This window comes from Schistocerca cancellata, chromosome 6 (genome assembly GCF_023864275.1).
Source record: "Schistocerca cancellata isolate TAMUIC-IGC-003103 chromosome 6, iqSchCanc2.1, whole genome shotgun sequence".
NCBI classification, from domain to species: domain Eukaryota; kingdom Metazoa; phylum Arthropoda; class Insecta; order Orthoptera; family Acrididae; genus Schistocerca; species Schistocerca cancellata.
This window is the reverse complement of record NC_064631.1, coordinates 521,545,758-521,566,896: the sequence shown is the minus strand read 5'-3', so window position 1 is coordinate 521,566,896 and position 21,139 is coordinate 521,545,758. Positions and strand designations below refer to the sequence as shown.

Here is a 21,139-nt window from a genome sequence, read left to right as displayed (position 1 = left end):
TGACACACACACACACACACACACACACACACACACACACACACACACACACACCGTGCAATCGGAAAACGTTGAAGGGATAGCTAACAAGCACTCAATAAAATCGGGAGGAAAAATCTATGGGATAACCTGTTCAACATACGCATCATTTGATGGGACAGACCCTGCGGCAACAATGAATCGTCAGTTCAATAATGGAGGAAAGTGCCAGGGAACGGTGTTGTGGGGAAATAGCAGTCAGATAGATATACGCTGCAGTAGTTATGCAGAGATGAAGAGGGTTACTCAGGAGACACTAATGTGGTGAGCCGCACCAAACCAGTATTCGGACTGAAGATCGTTCAATTGCATATACAGTATAGTGAATTAAGACAATACCATTCTGCTTTTTAGAGAGAATCCTCTGGAACGGCTGGGAGCGATTGCGTAACAAATTAAGACAATCATATCACTATGGCCGGTTTGGGAAGTATGAAGAAAACCGGAGGAATCCTGCACACGTCTTCTCTGGCCATCTGGGCTCAGTTAGAAGCGGGGCTCACACTGAAGACTATTCTAATGCAGTCAATGATACTCCAGGCCGAATGTGTGTCTCTGCAGATGGCCCGTACAGCGTTGGGATACCAATCGGACCGTCGCCCAGCATACGAGCTGACAACTGGGAGTGTTGATCTGGGTCAGCCATTTCATTTCATAGCATCACACCTTTGGTTGTCATTGGCGGCATGTCGGTATGTCGACGATATTCCACGCCCCTTTCGTTGCGCTTTACGGCAAACCATCGATAGTTTACATTTCGGCAAGATAATGCCCCCCCCCTCCACCCCCCGTATACAGTGATAGTTTCTACTTTCTTCATGCTGCCCAAACCCTACCTTGGCCAGCAACATCGCCAGATCTCTCAACAATTGAGAATGTTTGTAGCATTATGGGCACGGCCCTCCAATCAAATCCGGATTTTGACGATCTGAGCTAACGGGTCATTTGGGCAGCATTTAGCACGATATCCCTAAGAAGGACATACAACAACTCTATAAATCAATGCCAAGCCGAATAAATGCTTGCATAAGGGACAGAGGTGGACCACTGCGTTGCTGACTTGCTCAATTTGTAAAGCTCTTTCTCTTGAATAAATCATCGATTTTTTCTGAACTTGCACCCGTTTGCTAGTCGGTACATATGCACCTCATCTAGCAATTCCGGTTCCATTCGGATAATTTCTTACGGTGCGTCGTGTAGATAGACGTGCATCTTAGCGATGAATTTAAGCTCATCTCCTACGACCCGTCCTAACCAGAACCTAATGATGTGGTAAAAAATAAAGAGATCAGCGGTCAGCAAACTGCAGCAGATAACGGTTTAATGCGTGTCTTTTGGTATCAGTAATCTCCACCTAACTTTCGCAGTATCAGAGAAAAGTTGAAAGGTAATGAACAGAGTAGGCTACTGAAAATTTTGAATGTCGGCGCCATAAACACCTGGTCTCTTCTGGACTGTTTGGACAGCTAATTGAATCAGTGGCTCCGTGAAACTGACACAATACCAGCTAATGTGCTGTAGAGAGAAATATGTCCGGATCTATGTCAGACTACCCCTACCACACAATCCATCAAAGACGATCTGACATAAGTCAGGGAAGTAGAGATTGTCAGTAGGCGACGGTGAACTGGGAATTGCTGTAATCGAGGTATTCTAACAGTACTAAAATAATAATGAGAACTAACACTGATAACCGAAAATATTCATGTTTTGGGTTTGCAGCTCTTGTAATTTTTTCCGTGGTTGCAGTTACAGTTATTGGATATAGTTCCGCCTTTTACGCAAAACACCGTTTTTTTTTCTTGTTACCCAAATATGTTTCGGCATCTCAACGCCATTATCAGCTATCAGTGCAGGACACCATACACACAGTCCTGCAAAACTATTTGTTCAATTAACAAAACCTACAGACGATGGTACAGATGTGCAGAAACATGTTTGGGTAACAAGAAAAAAGGCTATGCTCCATTTAAACCTGTCACCGCAACCTCATAAAACAAATAAAACCATATACTAGTATACAACAGTCAAAATATCTTTCCCTGCAATAGCCATCCCAACTAGACCTACGTAGGTCTAGCAAAAACATGATGCAAGCCACCACGCTCTAGCAGAAAGACACACTATAAACAAAAATCATCTCCACAGCCATTTACGTAACATATGATGACTCATGTAAAATAATACACGGATGGTACACTTTCACTAGACCCGTCTGCACGACAAAATTTTAAGTAACTCTAAATTTATACAAAACTAAGAAATGATACATAAGGAAAAATGCCATACCAAACAATCAAATTTTATCACATATATACGAAAACGTCCCAGACACTGCATGCGAGACCATGCGTCGGTTGGAATATACTAGCCATCTGCTTTGATCAGTGACTTTGTAAACACGCTACAGACGATGTTAACAACACGACGATTAAATGTCACTTATTTTGCGTACATCAATACAAGAGTTAAAAATCCTTATAGTGTTTTTAATTGTCACATTACACAGAATGTTCATTTTTAATATCCACTGAGAGCTTAATATCGTAATTAAGCCACATGTTCCATACACGTAACATTCCAACGCTTAAAATTTGTACAAAAAACATATCAGTGTTGCTGCTAATAAACGATACCTTATAAACGCAGCACAAATACGTCGACGTCAGCTCGTAAGAAATAAATCTACAGCGCCACGCCGAAAATTTACAGCATTCTCTAAGAATTGACTTTACTTACGTTTCCAGCGACCGAAAAGAAAGGAATCTGCTGCCAGTTACTTCCGCCGAACCAGACATCTAGATGCACACAACCGACTATTAATAGAGGCCGTAACTTTTGATCACTTCCTCTACAGTGCTGATGTTTTCTCCAGTCCTCTTCGCACTTGCTTATCAACATACGTAAGTACCCCAATTATTACTCCACATGCAAGCAACTATTAACGCCATCAAAGCTGCGATGCCACACGGATGTCTGTTGCCTCTGTGCTCCAGAAAAATATCGACTGGAGGAGAATATTGATCTATAAACATGGCGGCCCACTTGAGCTTCGATGATAAAGCCTTGGCATTGAAGAGAAACCAGATAACGAAACAAGGAAAACTGCTACTCCAGGAAGTCTAAACCAAGGAAAGTTGGCTTTTGATAACACAGTCCTTAACGGATTATGTGGCTCGTGAACCGAGAAACGTCAGTTTGTAAGTAGGCTGTTTGGTTTTTTATGTTGGTAACGCCACATTGCGCTCTACATGAAAATCACTGACTGAGCTGTGTGAAGTCTGTGGATGGTTTGCATTGTTGAATATTTGCTATTGTAGTGTGGGGCAGCTGGATGTTGCATTCCCTTTGGAAAAATTATAAATGACTGAGCTGGAAAACCTCTACGTTACTTGATTTTCAAACAGCTGAGCAGAACTCAACGTACTCAGACATTTCGCTCTTTACTTATTCTGCTCAACACTAAACTGACACACAATATTTTTAGCGCAACGCAATCTGACTTTCAATAACCCCTACAAAAGAATGGCCCTGACTAACAATAACCTACACCTTTCATGAATCACTTGTCTCACAAAAACCTTCGTTACTCGAACTACTGCAATACAGCGAGCGCCAATAATGCCAGCTAAATAAATGATTCTAACTACTGAAGGTACTAACTACTGATACACATAGTTAGCAAATGAAAGATTTTGATAGAGAATAAACAATGTATTTACCTTAATAGTGTTCAAAAGTCATAACATATACATCAGTTCATGACATCCAGTCTTACAAATTTACTCTTTCTGATGGACACACGTCCAGATCATCGGCTCTCAAAACTCCGCGATCTCTCTCCCCACATCCACCATTACTGCTGGCGGCTCACCTCCAACTGCCCAACGCTACGCGCTGTTGACCTCCAGCTGCCCAACACTACAATAGCAAATATTCCAACAATGCAAACCATCCACAGACTTCACACAGCACATTCAGTGATTTTCATATAGAGCGCTACGTGGCGTTACCGACATACAAACCTAAACAGCCTACTTAAGTTTTATTTTAATCTTCGGAACTGAAAGATAAATAAATAAATACTGCCGGCCGTTGTGGCCGAGCGGTTATAGGCGCTTCAGTCTGGAACCGCGCGACTGCTACGGTCGCAGGTTCGAACCCTGCCTTGGGCATGGATGTGTTTGATGTTCTTAGGTTAGTTAGGTTTAAGTAGTTCTAAGTTCTAGGGGACTGATGATGACCTCAGATGTTAAGTCCCATAGTGCTCAGAGCCATTTGAACCATTCTTAAACTTATCTATACAAAGCACCCATCTAGCAGCAAACGTCCCCCGGAACACTGCACAGCCTACATTTAATGTTTAAATATAACTGTAATACTGTTAGTAACCAAACAATTCCAGTGAAAAACCGAATAAATAAATCAATAAACTTCTGTTAGTAATTTGTTTTCATGGTTATTTGAAGGTATTTTATTCCGGCCGTCGACAATCTAATGAAAAAACTTTTGATGATATGTGAGAAAACAAATTAAAAATCCTACACGTAACTGATTGTGTCGATTATGTTGCTCTCTTCGGAAAACTCATGTTTATGGAACTGATCGCTTTACGCACAGCTGGTCTGAATCACGTTTAACAAATTGAATGTAAAAAGTTGTGCTGAATAACTCAAACGAAGTCGGAACGGTAAAAAAATTTAATTACTGGGGATTCATCACGAAGGGATTCCCACAAGGTTTACCTCTACCCGGCCGTGGTGGCCAAGCGGTTAAAGGCGCTACAGTCTGGAACCGCGCGGCCGCTACGGTCGCAGGTTCGAATCCTGCCTCGGCCATGGATGTGTGTGATGTCCTTAGGTTAGTTAGGTTTAAGTAGTTCTAAGTTCTAGGGGACTGATGACCTTAGAAGTTAAGTCCCATAGTGCTCAGAGCCATTTGAACCATTTTTGTTTACCTCTGGCTTCACTCCTCTTCCTTATATACGTGATTGACTTTCCACTTAACATTCAGCAAGCAGAGCTGGTACTCTTTACAGACGACGCTAGTTTTATAATAAATCCCACTAAAGATAAAGCAACAGGAGAGACAATAAATGATATTTTACGAAGAATTAGAAAGCGGTTTTCAGAAAGTGGACTCCCCCTAAACTCTGAAAACATACACTACATGGATGAATGCTTTTCCGGGAAGCAGCGCTTTACTGTGCTTCACACTGTTAACTTCAGCTACTGTTGCTCAGTATAATTGCTAACCTTGGGGTACAAATGGGCCAACCTCCTGCCATATTTAGCATATTTCTACTTATTGTCTTATGGAATAATTTTCTGGGCTAAGTGGCAGCTTAGAACATAAGCAATGACTGCACAAAAGCGAGAAGTAAGAATAACATAATTTACCCTTCGGCGGTGTAGCTGCTCGGACATGCCTTGAGCATCGGCCGCGCTCCGTTTAGCGCGCGCTTTGTTTACATCCGATGGCTCTTTCTCACCGGAAGACGAGACGCACAATGCACGAGACCAAAAGCAAACGAAATCTAACGTTTCATGTGCGATGTGGTGAAACTAGATCCCGGGAGCGGATAGGAATACACCTATCAATAGTTGCCAGCGTACACATAAAACTCATAGACGGGGCAGCATGTGACAGACTCCTTCGACGAAAACTTGGGTGTGGTTTCTGGTGATCACGCCGGTTTCGGAGTGAAAACGGTTCGCGTATTCGTACTTCCGTTCGAAGTTCTTGCGGACATGGTTATCGCAGCACTTCGTCCCTATGGCACGTCCTTAATCATCCTGTGGAAAAATGGACCAGCTTCGAGACGTATCCCATACTCAACGGAGTGCGCCACATAAGAACCGAACTCCGGAAGCACTTACCGGAAGCTGGCTGCGAGCAGGAAGGCCATGTCCGAATTCACTGTCTTCAACGACGTCTCGTACAGCTGTAAGTAGGCTGTTTAGGTTCTTATTGGTAACGCCACGTAGCGCTCTGTATGAAAATCACTGGCTGTGCTGTGTGCAGTCTGTGGCTAGTTTGCATTGTTGTCTGCCATTGTAGTGTTGGGCAGCTGGACGTAAACAACGCGTAGCGTTGCGCAGTTGGAGGTGAGCCGCCAGCAGTGGTGGATGTGGGGAGAGAAATGGCGGAGACTTGAAATTTGTAAGACTGGATGGCATATATATTATGATTATTAAGGTAAATACATTGTTTGTTCTCTATTAAAATCTTTCATTTGCTAACTATGCCTATCAATAGTTAGTGCCTTCAATAGTTTGAATCTTTTATTTAGCTGGCAGTAGTGGCGCTCGCTGTATTGCAGTAGTTCGAGTAACGAAGATTTTTGGTGAGGTAAGTGATTTGTGAAACGTATAGGTTAATGTTAGTCAGGGCCATTCTTTTGTAGGGATTTTTGAAAGTCAGATTGCGTTGCGCTAAAAATATTGTGTGTCAGTTTAAGCACAGTCCTGTATAATTTTTTCTAAGGGGACGTTTCACAGCTACCGCGTAACACACAGGACTCGCCACAGCAGATGACATCACTGCCTATTACGTACGAGCAACGTGGATGACGCGCCTGACAGGCCCTTCCTTGCCCGTAGAGTCTGCGAGTATCGCTCCAGATCGCACGTCACTGACGGTGCAGATGACCTTGTCACCCCGTCAGCCAGACGCGCCACAACAACCGCGGAGCCATGGTCTTACCACGCTCCAGTCGAACCCATCTTCAGATATGGAAGCGGACCGACAAGAGGATCGCACTGAACAGCATCCCTCAGCAGACGTGGAGGCTCCACCACGAAAACGGTGGTCGAAAAAGCGAAAGAAGAGGCGGCTGTCCACAGAAGACGAGCATCACAACCGAGGCGATGAACAAGACAGTGGGGATGATCATGATTCGTTTCCAGGACAACGTCATACCCACAGCGTCTGTGCTACAGACGGTGGAGAAGCCGCCACATCAAAGAGACGCGATGGGTACAATTATGCAACAGTATGACGTCCCAGCGAAAGTCCTCACCAATCTATTAAGAGATTGGGCACAAGAAATGGACCATACTGATATAATGCATGAGGTCGACGTTCAGATATTGGTTCCCACCGAAAAAGAGCCAGGAGGATACCTTGTCTGTGGCGTCCAAATACGCTGTGTCATGTGGTCCCGGTCCAGGAAGAGTGCTCCTAGACAGCGGATTCGTAGGTGCGTGACTTCCAAGCAGTACACAGCCGATGTCACACGCCTACCGCACTGGTACAGTTAACATCAATGGTATTGGCAACCCAGACAGATCCAAAAGCTACAAGATACACTGCGGGCAGCGGACGTCGACATAGTTTGTATGCAGGAGGTACGAAACTATGCCCCAGTTGAGTTTTATGGTTTGACAGGTTACGACGGTAGCGGTGGCACAGCCATACTGTTAGAACGCTGTCAAATACTTACCATCTACCCATGGTGTTGCCCTGACTATAGGAGATGTCCGTTTCGTGAATGTTTACGCACCATCTGACTCGACGAAGAGATACGAACGCACAACCTTTTACGCACAGGAAGTGTCAGCGCTACTTCGAGGTGGTCAGGAGAATTGTACTGTCGGCGGCGACTTCAACTGCGTTCAGCGGCCCGAGGACCAACGTCCAAATTTCGTCTCTTGCCCGGCCTTACTAGTACTGGTCCGGTATCTTGCAATGCACTGGGAAATGACGCACGGTGACAGCCGTGGATGTAAGTACTTTACAAGCCACTCAGCCAGTCAACTAGACAAGGTGTGTGTGTAACGTGGGCTACGTTAGGCGACGATTGACGCCGAGGTGTGGCCTACGGTCTTTACAGACCACCAGGCTCACAAAGTCATCTCCACCATCGCTCTGCCATGACAAAAGACATGGTGCAGTAGGGGCCCATGAAAGCTCAACGTGACCCACCTGCGGAATGAGAAGTGTTTACGGCGTCAACGTTCGGACGATTCAGCGCTTATATGGTGGCTCTGCTGCGTCAAACCGGCTTTACACAAAACGTTCAAACGATATGCCAAGATAAGTAACATTGGCAACGGGCGACTTCCGAGTTTTATTACACAGCCGTACGTGAGCTGCCGACACGAACACCGTCTCCCGACCGTCGGCAGGCTGTCCAAGGTATCAAAGCATAAATGCTGCGTCTTACGGCAGTGAAGATGGAAGGAGTTATTAAAGTATGTGCGGGGATGTTCGACGGATTACGCAACGAACGGTTGTCTTCACACTATACAGTGAGAGAAAGAAGGCAGCAGCTACGTACACTTATACAGGATGTCGAAATGGCACATGGATTGAGAGCCGCATTACAGAAGGATATTGCACGTGCTTTCACTCAACACTACAGCAGTTTCTATGTGGAGATCCAGCCGGACAGAGCAGGACTGGCAGATATCCTTCGCGAAATGCCAGCGGACAAGCATCCCACTTAGGTGGACGGCCTTATGGCTGAAATCACCAGAGATGATCCGGACGCTGCCCTAAGGTGCGGTGTGTTAAACAAATCCCCTGGATCGGATGGTTTCCTCTTGAGTTCTACCGCACCTTTGCTCCTCTGATGGGACCAACGTTGATAAACACCTATGTTAAGTGCCCCTACCGAGTTCACAGAGGGTATCATGAGACCCGTTCCAAAAACCAGGTGCTGGTCTTAGACCACAAGACTACCGGCCATTGACATTATCGAATGGGGACTACCAAATATTTGCACGTATCCTTCGCGCTCGCCTTCAAGCGGCTATAGAGGACACAATACATTTAGATCAAATGTGTCTAAGTGGGTAGAGCAATATACACACAGCGCAAGGGGCATACAGGGATGTCATAACACTGATGTAGGCATGTAGATTACGAGAAGCCCTTCTGACGGATTTCGATCACGCTTTCGACCGAGTCGGCCATGTTTTCCTATGCGGGGTCATGGAACGCAAGGGAATCCTCTGGACACGACGTTGAGGCTGATTCATGGCGCGCTCTCTAGAGTCTTGGTGAACGGTGCTAGCTCAGGACTTATCACGGCCCAGCGCTCATTGCGGCAAGGCCGCCCCCTTTCGGCCATCTTATTTGCAGTCGCTCTTGGACTTACACTACACGACCTCCGACGACGCCTTGAAGGCGTCCAACTACGGATCACATCTTTCCAATGCCGTGCATACGGCGACGACGTCGTTTTTTGGTGAAGTCAGCAGGCAAAATCAAGGCGGCGCTGGAATGGCTTGAGCAGTATGAAGCGGTGGCGGGTAGTGTCATCAATCTAAGAAGGACCCGATGTATGGAAGTGGGCAGATGGCTGCCACCAGGGATAGCAGTGCCCATCACCAGGGTCCCCAGTCTCAAGTGTTTGGGAGTGGTATTCCATGGAAACATACGATGTACAGCGGCGGATGATTATCGATGGCTACTGCCACATTATGTCATTGTCTTTTTGGCACCAAAAATAAGTCGCCTGCCACACATACTGCCGTTGCCCAGCACGATCGCGTCAAGACTACATTAGGCCTTCGGACATTTTGTGAGTGCTGACCTCCTCTTCAAAATTAGCTACGATACCTTGACGCCACCACTGAGAGCAGGATGCATTTCTTAGTACGATGCAACGGTATTGGAGAACCGAGCACGTCACATTAATGGGCACTGTGATCAACGAAGTGCCCCCCAACCCCATTCATCTGCCTACCAGTCAATGTTGTACAAATCACGGCACACTTTTGGGACTTCTTCGTCGATTACAGTTACGTTCACGACAGTTTGCTGGAGACCAGGCTGCCCACAACGAATGTTATATATCGCAGCTTCCTTCAGCAACTATCTCGCAGTGTGGTCGAACAGAAGTACCCGGCGATAAAGTGGCAGCGGTTTATGTTCCCTCTCTCCCTACAGAGGTACGTGCGTTGTGGCTATGTTGTGGTGAACGGCAAATTCCCGAATCGTCAACGACTGCACTCTATTCACCTGGTCGACACGCCTATATGCCACCACTCCGACGAGCACCGTTTGGTTTGTGGCAAGGCAATCGACTGTTGGCTTCTAACGAGGGAAAATTCAGGCCCTTTTACTGCATACGGCGCACACGGCGATCGAAGCTGGCGACCGACTGTTCCTGGATAAAGTATACCTACTCACCGCCAGGACAAACGCCGTAAACTGGATAAAGGGGATTCTGACGTAGTATCTGTATCGCAACAATGACAAGAACGTCATAGACTTCTGATACATACTGCAAGAGCGACATGTGATCTTGCGGCGACCCGTAAAACACAGAACACGTTTTTCCAGTTACTTGGGTTCGTTATTCACAGACCCTCCGGCTAGCTGGGGTGTTCCGGGTATGGGAAGTGAAATGAGAAGATAGCTCAACGTTCATGAACTTACGTTTATGCCTGATGTATTCAGGGGACTATATATCGTTTTTAAGTTACCGTGCAGCCGAGCTGCATACATGCCAACAAGGCCGTTGCAGGGTCCCGTTCCTTTTTTTTTTTTTTCGTATAGATCTCTTTAAATCCAGACGGCGTTGGGAGCCGTTTTTACGTTTGGACGTATTGAAGAGCACCTTTGGTTTCTGTATGTTGTGTTTTGCATTTATAAAAGACAAAAAACGCAACAAGCACAAAAACCCTCAAATAAAAATCAAATAAAATTTTAAAAGATACAATAAAAAAACATTTCATACCTTGGACCACATCCCCAGAAAAGGGAGGGAGGAGACATTGTGACCAGGCCTCAGGTTGCGATCCCTGTCCGCCCTACCTCCGCCAGCCCATGACCTGGTCCCATACAAAAAAGTGAGTAGCGTCTTGGACTAGTAAACAAAACGTCCTGGGAGCGGGTTCTGACACCGCTACTGCTTATTTTTTTTAATAAAAATGATCAGCAATGGCGGCCGAAGACTGCCAACGGCTCTGTCAAAGAGGGAGGAGGAGCGGACAAAGGTTCAGGGCATTCTCTTGCCCTTAGGGAGGGAAATTGGCCCCAAAGCGAAAGAATCAACAGTGATCAACGGCATGAGGATTCAATAGGCTATGGAAACCACTGCTTGAAAGATACATAATGTGTATCCACAGGACATGTGGCATGCAAAGTGGCCTAATAATCTCTCCTTTGACAAAACTTTCCGGACTAGTCTCCCATTCGGATCTCCGAGACAGGACTGGCAATAAGGAGATGATTAGGAGAGAAAGATAGAATAACCAAATAACGCGTAACGTTCTACGGGTCAGGGCGTGGAATGTCAGAAGTTTGAACCTAGTAGGGAGCTAGAAAATCTGAAAAGGGAAGCCCATGACTAGATATGGAGGCGATCAGTGAAGTGAAATGGAGAGAAGACAAGGATTTCTGGTCAGACGTGTATAGAGGTATATCAATGGCAGCAGAAAATGGTAAAACGGGAGTGGGATTTATTGTGCATAGGAAGGTAGGTCAGAGAGTGAGTTACTGTGACCACTTCAGCAAACCAACACCGATAAAATAATTCGTGTGTACAAGCCAACGTCGGAAGCAAAAGATGAAGAGATAGAGAAAGTGTGTGAGGATGTCGAACAAGTAATTCAGTACGTAAAGAGAGATGAAAATTCAATAGTTATGGGGGACTGGAGTGCGGCTGTAGGGGACGGAGTAGAAGAAAGGGTTGGAGGCGATTGAGAGCATGGTGAAACATTCCCTTGGAAAATTTTTATAAATGACAGTGCTGGAAAAACTCTTATGTTATTTGATTTTCAAACAGCTGAGCAACCTGAACGTACTCAGACATTTCTCTCTTTACTTATTCTGGTCATCACTAAACTGACACACAATATTTTTAGCGGAACGCAATCTGACTTTCAATAAACCCTACAAAAGAATGGCCCTGACTAACAATAACCTATACCTTTCATGAATCACTTACCTCACAAAAATCTTCGTTACCCGAACTACTGCAATACAGCGAGTTTATCAGTTCATGACATCCAGTCTTACAAATTTCGTTTTTCTGACGGACACACGTCCAGATCGTCCGCTCTCAAAACTCTGCCATCTCTCTACCCCCATCCATCACTGCTGGAGGCTCACCTCCAACTGCGCAACGCTACGCGCTGTTCACATCCAACTGCCCAACACTACAATAGCAAACATTACAACAAAGCAAACCAGCCACAGACTGCACACAGCACAGTCAGTGATTTTTATACAGAGCGCTACGTGGCGTTACCAACATAAAAACCTAAACAGCCTACTTACAATGGTAGTAGGAGTGTGGGAGAGGAGAAATTCTAATAGAGTTCAGCAATAGATTCCTGATAGTAATAGCGAATACTTTGTTCGAGAATTACTAAAGAGGCATGCTGGGAAAAGGCTCAGAGATACGCGAAGACTTCTGTACGCAAAATTTTATCCCTATCAATTCAATTTCGTGGATAGACCTGAAGATGGTGTAATGGAATACCGAAACTGGTTGAAAAATAAATTAAATGCAAAATTGTCAGCTGCAGGTTCATTACATCTTCAACATTCAGTCTTGGTAACCACCTATTACAAGGACGGACATACTAAAGTATAACAAGTCGTGATCATTACCGCATTGCGTTCTTACCGACCCATCGACTACAGCTACTCAATTTCGCTTTCTCGCACGCCATTACAGCAATACCTCGCTGATCTCGGATCCCATGAGGGTCATTTAAAATGTCACTAGAAAAATAGCCATATTTCTCAGTGGACATGCTGGCTCAGTGTTCCGCAGAGCCAACCACTACACGCATGCAGCAGCAGATTAGCGGGTGGACTACCTGATTAACAAACGGCATGGGGGCGCGCACTGTGGCTAATTAAAGGGCAGGTGGATGGCCAGGTTTGTGGAGGGGGCTGGAAGTGGGAGGGAGAGGGGGAGGGGTTAAGCCAACCGCACCCCTGCTGCGTGCCTGGCTACAGTGGGCGCACCATTTTTGAGCCAACAAGCTGTACGAACAACCACGGCCGGCGGCCTGGCAGTCGCCAGTGCAGTTACTTACTCATGAAAAGGTTTTAGTACCACTACCAGTAAAAAAAATTTATTGACAGTGAATTATTTATTTAGCGACATGGTTCGAGGTGATATCATCTGGTTGTACTGGCATTACAGAAACATTTAACGTAAGTGTACACAAATATTAAAGTTTCTTTACATGACTGTTGTGATCATCCTCTCCACAAGGTGATCACAACAGACATGTAAAGAAACTTCAGTATCTTTTATACTGATAAAATTCTCTCGCATGGATAGTCAGGCAGCAGTTAGAGTTGACGGTAAATTGAGTTCGTGGTTCAGAGTAGTTTCAGGGGTAAGACAAGGCTGCAACCTGTCTCCACTGTTGTTCATATTGTTTATGGATCATATGTTGAAAACAATAGACTGGCGGGGTGAGATTAAGATATGTGAACACAAAATACGCAGTCTCGCATATGCGGATGACTTAGCTGTGATGGCACATTCGATTGAAAGTTTGCAACGTAATATTTCAGAGATATATGAGAAATGTAAGGACTATGGTATGAAGATTAGCATCTCCAAAACGAGAGTAATGTCAGTGGGAAAGATATATAAACGGATTGGGTGCCAAATAGGAGGAACAAAGTTAGAACAGGTGGACGGTTTCAAGTACTTAGGATGCATATTCTCACAGGATGGCAACATAGTAAAAGAACTGGAAGTGAGGTGTAGCAAAGCTAATGCAGTGAGCGCTCAGCTACGATCTACTCTCTTCTGCAAAAAGGAAGTCAGTACCAAGAATAAGTTATCTGTGCACCGTTCAATCTTTCGACCAACTTTGTTGTATGGGAGCGAAAGCTGGGTGAATTCAGGTTACCTTATCAACAAGGTTGAGGTTACGGATATGAAAGTAGCTAGGATGATTGTAGGTACTAGTAGATGGGAACAATGGCAGGAGGGTGTCCCAATGAGGAAATCAAAGAAAAACTGGGAATGAACTCTATAGATGTAGCAGTCAGGGCGAACAGGCTTAAATGGTGGGGTCATGTTACACGCATGGGAGAAGCAAGGTTACCCAAGATACTCATGGGTTCAGCAGTAGAGGGTAGGAGGAGTCGGGGCAGACCAAGGAGAAAGTACCTGGATTCGGTTAAGAATGATTTTGAAGTAATAGGTTTAACATCAGAAGAGGCACCAATGTTAGCACTGAACAGGGGATCGTGGAGGAATTTTATAAGGGGGCTATGCTCCAGACTGAACGCTGAAAGGCATAATCAGTCTTAAATGATGATGATGATGATGATGATGATGATGATGGTGAATTCTCTCGCACTTCCAGCCACGTCAAGTGGTTAAAAACCTGCGAAATTTCGACAGAGTGCTCCTCCGCCACTGTCAAATGTTGACTGCCGTATTTTTGCCCTTTGTATTTAGGTTACAGCCGGCTTCGTCCCCGGTAGCCAGTGCAGCGCCGTATAAGGTAAAATTTTGGATACAAGACACCGCGGCTGCTTCATCCTTCCCTAGTTGTGCTTGGATGCAGGCCGCCGTATGCTTTTATTTGGGCGCTGTCAGAAAGGTTTATCTCGATCGCTTCTTTTTTGAACGCTGTCCCAGAAAACAGTTGTCCGTTTAACAATGATGACTCATAGAATGCAATTCGGTGTCTGTTTTCCAGAATATTTTCTGTTACCGCCGATTTCTCAGAGTAGGTCACTCAGAAACACTTCCGTGTTGTAGTGCGCTATTCAATAATGCAATTTGTCTGTCCCACATAAAACTTCCCACAGTCACATGATATTTTGTAAATCATCTTTCACAGGTCTCATCAGTTGCCGAATTTTTGCTGGGGACCTGAAGACAGAATTGATTTTACACGAGATTCTGCCATGGAGCTGTACCTTCTCTTACATTCTTTGCAATTCTGGTCGAAATATCGCTAAGCGTTAAATGCAGTATCTAATCAAAAATATTTACACATCACTCTGTAATTCTGGACTGACCACTAGATGTTACGACATGCGGGCCAGTCAATACAAAGGGATGTGGGGAGTATTAAGTTGTCAGTAGCGGAATAGTTACCGCAGAATGGGTCGATCAGTAGAGTTCGATGACTTCGGACGTCGACTAGTCATTGGAGTAACAGATCCACCATGGACATTTCAAGCCTTCTTAAGCTGCCCAAGCCGATGTCGATTTGTATTTCCCTGTGAAGTGTTATAGGTCCTGATGATGATGATGTTTGGTTTGTGGGGCGCGCAACTGCGTGGTTATCAGCGCCCGTACAATTACCCAATCTGTGCTCAGTCCAATTTCGCCACTTTCCTGGATGATGATGAAATGATGAGGACAACACAAACACCCAGTCATCTCGAGGCAGGCGAAAATCCCTGACCCCGCCGGGAATCGAACCCGGGATCCCGTGCTCGGGAAGCGAGAACGCTACCGCGAGACCACGAGCGGCGGACATTGTGTTATAGGTCCTCTCCTATGTCTGATGTATACAGGATGTTTCAATAAGACCATGGAAAATGTAACAGGACACAGAGAATGCTCCACTAATCAATTTCGGGTAGGGAACCTGGGGCCGGAGAAGCCAGCTTAAGGAGATATGGAAGTAAACTTGTCTACCGCTTTTAGTATAATCATTTTCCAGTTTATTTACAACTAACATGCTACAAGTTTACACGCACTGTGCTGTTTATTTACATGTACATGCTTTATTTCGTGCAAGGAAACAAGGAGGACGAGGCAAATTACTAGGAAGTCATGATGCAGGTTTTGTTCACTTTACTTGTCCATAAGGTGTCTCTGTTGTATCGCATTCATATTGTCCCATGCCGTGAGAGGATGTGGATACAACATGACGATATGTGGATGTCCGCAACCATCTCAATGCTGTAATCCCGGATCTCTGGATTGGAAGAGGAGGTCCTATTCCATGGCCTGCGAGGTCACTTGACCTGAATATCCTTGATTATTTTCTATGGGGATATCTAAAGTCACGTGTGTATGAAACCGCAGTGGATAGGGAGGTAGAATTAGTTGCCAGAATTGTAGCTGCCTGTAGTGTGATTCTAAGCACGAGATATTTGTTAGGCAGCTTCAGAATCTTGTTCGCCGATGCCATGCTTGCATTGAGATTGTTGGCCGTCAGTTTCAGCACATTTTGTACAATACAGTACAAATGTCAATGATGGTATTTGCAGATAAGTAATGTAAATACCTCCCCCCATGAACCATGGACCTTGCCGTTGGTGGAGAGGCTTGCGTGCCTCAACGATACAGACAGCCGTACCGTAGGTGCAACCACAACGGAGGGGTATCTGTTGAGAGGCCAGACAAACGTGTGGTTCCTGAAGAGAGGCAGCAACCTTTTCAGTAGTTGCAGGGGCAACAGTCTGGATGATTGACTGACCTGGCCTTGTAACACTAACCAAAATAGCCTTGCTGTTCTGGTACTGCGAACGCCTGAAAGCAAGGGGAAACTACAGCCGTAATTTTTCCCGAGGGCATGCAGCTTTACTGTATGATTAAATGATGATGGCGTCCCCTTGGGTAAAATATTCCGGAGGTAAAATAGACCCCCCCCCCCCCCCCCCCCCCCCGGGCGGGGACTACTCAAGAGGACGTTGTTATCAGGAGAAAGAAAACTGGCGTTCTACGGATCGGAGCGTGGGTTGTCAGATCCCTTAATCGGGCAGGTAGGTTAGAAAATTTAAAAAGGGAAATGGATAGGTTAAAGTTAGATATAGTGGGAATTAGTGAAGTTCGGTGACAGGAGGAACAAGACTTTTGGTCAGGTGAATACAGGGTTATAAATACAAAATCAAAGAGGGCTAATGCAGGAGTAGGTTTAATAATGAATAAAAAAAATAGGAGTACGGGTAAGCTACTACAAACAGCATAGTGAACGCATTATTGTGGCCAAGATAGAAACGAATCTCACGCCTACTACAGTAGTACAAGTTTATATGCCAACTAGCTCTGCAGATGACGAAGACATTGATGAAATGCACGATGAGATAAAAGAAATTATTAAGGAAGTGAAGGGAGACGAAAATTTAATAGTCATGGGTGACTGGAATTCAAGAGTAGGGAAAAGGAGAGAAGGAAACATAGTAGGTGAATATGGATTGGGGCTAAGAAATGAAAGAGGAAGCCGCCTGGTAGAATTTTGCGCAGAGCATAACTTAATCATAGCTAACACTTGGTTTAAGAAACATGAAAGAAGGTTGTATACATGGAAGAACCCTGGAGATACTAAAAGGTATCAGATAGATTAGATAATGGTAAGACAGATATTTAGGAACCAGGTTTTAAATTGTAAGACATTTCCAGGGGCAGATGTGGACTCTGACCACAACTATTGGTTATGAACTGTAGATTAAAACTGAAGAAACTGCAAAAAGGTGGGAATTTAAGGAGATGGGACCTGAATAAACTGAAAGAACCAGAGGTTGTAGAGTTTCAGGGAGAGCATAAGGGAACAAATGACAGGAATGGGGGAAAGAAATACAGTAGAAGAAGAATGGGTAGCTTCGAGGGATGAAATAGTGAAGGCAGCAGAGGATCAAATAGGTAAAAAGACTAGGACTAGTGAAACCCTTGGATAACAGAAGAAATATTGAATTTAATTGATGAAAGGAGAAAATATAAAAATGCAGTAAATGACGCATGCAAAAATGAATACAAACGTCTCAAAAATGATATCGACATGAAGTGCAAAATGGCTAGGAAGGGATGGCTAGAGGACAAATGTAAGGATGTAGAGGCCTATCTCACTAGGGGTAAGATAGATACTGCCTACAGGAAAATTAAAGAGACCTTTGGAAAAAGGAGAACCACTTGCATGAATATCAAGAGCTCAGATGGAAACTCAGTTCTAAGCAAAGAAGGGAAAGCAGAAAGGTGGAAGGAGTATATAGAGGGTCTATACAAGGGCGATGTACTTGAGGGCAATTTTATAGAAATGGAAGAGGATGTAGATGAAGATGAAATGGGAGATATGATACTGTGTGAAGAGTTTTACAGAGCACTGAAAGACCTGAGTCGAAACTAGCCCCCCGGAGTAGACAACATTCCATTAGAACTACTGACAGCCTTGGGAGAACCAGTCCCGACAAAACTATACCATCTGGTGAGCAAGATGTATGAGACAGGCAAAATAGTCTCAGACTTCAGGAAGAATATAATAATTCCAATCCCAAAGAAAGCAGGTGTTGACAGATGTGAAAATTACCGAACTATCAGTTTAATAAATCACAGCTGCAAAATACTAACGCGAATTCTTTGCAGACGAATGGAAAAACTGGTAGAAGCCGACCTCGGGGAAGATCAGTTTGGATTCTGTAGAAATGTTGGAACACATGAAGCAATACTGACCCTACGACTTATCTTAGAAGACAGATTAAGGAAAGGCAAACCTACGTTTCTATCATTTGTAGACTTAGAGAAAGCTTTTGACAATGTTGATTGGAATACTCTCTTTCAAATTCTGAAGGTGGCAGGGGTAAAATACAGGGAGCCAAAGGCTATTTACTATTTGTACAGAAACCAGATGGCAGTTATAAGAGTCGAGGGACATGAAAGGGAAGCAGTGGTTGGGAAGGGAGGGAGACAGGGTTGTAGCCTATCCCCGATGTTATTCAATCTGTATATTGAGCAAGCAATAAAGGAAACAAAAGAAAAGTTCGGAGTAGGTATTAAAGTCCATGGAGAAGAAACAAAAACTTTGAGGTTCGCTGATGACATTGTAATTCTGTCAGAGACAGCAAAGGACTTGAAAGAGCTGTTGAACGGAATGGACAGTGTCTTGAAAGGAGGGTATAAGATAAGCATCAACAAAAGCAAAACGAGGATAATGGAATGTAGACGAATTAAGTCGGGTGATGCTGAGGGAATTAGATTAGGAAATGAGACACTTAAAGTATTAAAGGAGATTTTCTATTTGGGGAGAAAAATAACTGATGATGGTCGAAGCAGAGAGGATCTAAAATGTAGACTGACAATGGCAAGGAAAGCGTTTCTGAAGAAGAGAAATTTGTTAACATCGAGTATAGATTTAAATGTCAGGAAGTCGTTTCTGAAAGTATTTGTATGGAGTGTAGCCATGTATGGAAGTGAAACGTGGACGATAAATAGTTTAGACAAGAAGAGAATAGAAGCTTTCGAAATGTGGTGCTACAGAAGAATGCTGAAGATTAGATGGGTATATCACATAACTAATGAGGAGGTATTGAACAGAACTGGGGAGAAGAGGAGCTTGTGGCACAACTTGACTAGAAGAAGGGATCGGTTGGTAGGACATGTTCTGAGACATCGAGGGATCGCCAATTTAGTATTGGAGGGCAGCGTGGAGGGTAAAAATTGTAGAGGGAGACCAAGAGATGAATACACTAAGCAGATTCAGAAGGATGTATGCTGCAGTAGGTACTGGGAGATGAAAAAGCTTGCACAGGATAGAGTAGCATAGAGAGCTGCATCAAACCAGTCTCAGGACTGCAGACCACAACAACAACAATGTAAATAAACAATTACACAGTAATGCGATGTTATTCCTACTATCCCCTTAAGCTGATTTCACCGACCTCAGATTCCCAACCTGAAATTGTTCACTGGTGCATCCTGCATGTCCTGTTAAATTTTTGCACGCTCTTATGGAAACGTTACGTGTAAACGACTTAGGAGACAATCTGACCACTCCTCTTAGACTGTTTGCAGATGATGAAATTCTGCAATGATTTAGACACGATGGTACGAAAAGTGTCAACTGACTCTTAATAATGAAAATTGAAGTCATTCATCGTAGTACTAAAAGTAATCCGCTAAATTTCCGTTCCAGGATAAAACACACGAATCTAAAGCCTGAGAATGTAAATAAATACTTACGGACCGCAATTACGAATAATTTAAACTGGGAGTATCATATAGATACTGCTGTGGGTAAAGCGAACCAAAGACGGCGATTTATTGTTAGAAACTTATAAGATGCAACATGTCTACTGATGAGACTGCATACACAACGATTATCTGTCCTCTTCTGGAGTACTGCTGCGCGGTGTGGGACGTCATGAGACTCGATTGACGGAGAACATCGAAAAAGTTCAAAAAGGGCAGCTCGTTTTGTATTAATGCGAAACAGGGGACAGAGTGTCACGGATACAATAGGACAGTTGGGGTGGCAATAATTAAAACAGAGGAGTTTTTCGGTGCAGCAGGCTCTTTGCACGAAATTTCAATTACAAACCTTCTTCTCCGAAACCGAAAATATTTTGCTGGCGTCACCTACATAGGGAGGAATGATCACTGTAATGAAATAAGAGAAATCAGAGTTCGCACGGAAAGATTTATGTACTCGTTTTTCCCGCGCGCTGTTGGAAAGTGGAACGGCAGAGAAATAGCTGGAAGTTTGTTCGATGAACTCTTTGCCAGACACTTAATTGTGAATTGGAGAGCAGTCATGTACGAGGGCTGTTCAAAAAGTAAGGTGACTTTTCAAATTGCGCGGGTGACGTACATTCGATTATCGATTTTTTTTGTTATGTTGGAACAAATGTCCCGAATATACGTTCACAGTTTCAAGTGTACAGCATACTTCGTTTGTTTTTGACAGATAGAAAGGTTAGACGTGTTTTAGTATGCTCGGCGATTTTCGATTATTAGAAAAAATGTCGCGAAGACTTTGCGTCAAATTATGTGTAAAAATGGAATCAATTGCTCTAAAACACTTGAAATGTTGACAGTGGCACACGGTGAGGCTGCTGTAAGTAAAAAAAACATGTTTACAAGTGGTACAAGCACTTGTAAGATGACCGAGAAGATGCCGATGGCGAACCTCGCTCTGGAAGCTCCATCACATCAGTAACATATGCATAGTGTCAAAGCTGTGAAGAAACTGTTTTAGAAAATCGTCAAATTACCGCAAGAGAAGCTGCTGAGGATGTTGGCATATCGGTCGGCTGGTGTCATGCAATTTTTCTGATGTTTTGGGCATGAGACGTGTGTCAGCGAAGTTTGTCCAAAGCTTTTCAATTTTGATCAGAACAACCGTCGTATGAGCATCGCTCATAGCTCAATGATTATCCTGTTTGCTCAAAAGGATCATAACTGGTGACGAAACATGCGTTTACGGTTATG

General features: G+C 44.2%; 1 protein-coding gene across 3 annotated transcripts in view; it reads right to left on the bottom strand.

Moving 5' to 3' along the window:
• The window catches only part of LOC126190802 (uncharacterized), a 214,068-nt gene that overhangs the window by 88,254 nt on the left and 104,675 nt on the right, over positions 1–21,139 (bottom strand). Inside the window, exon 1 of one of the 3 annotated variants that reach the window (XM_049931361.1) lies at positions 2,779–3,015. The exons of the other annotated variants lie outside the window; for them this stretch is intronic. The gene's annotated coding sequence lies outside the window, so the exon portion shown is untranslated. Of the gene's footprint in view, positions 1–2,778; positions 3,016–21,139 lie in introns of those variants that run through there. 3 annotated transcript variants of the gene reach the window in all.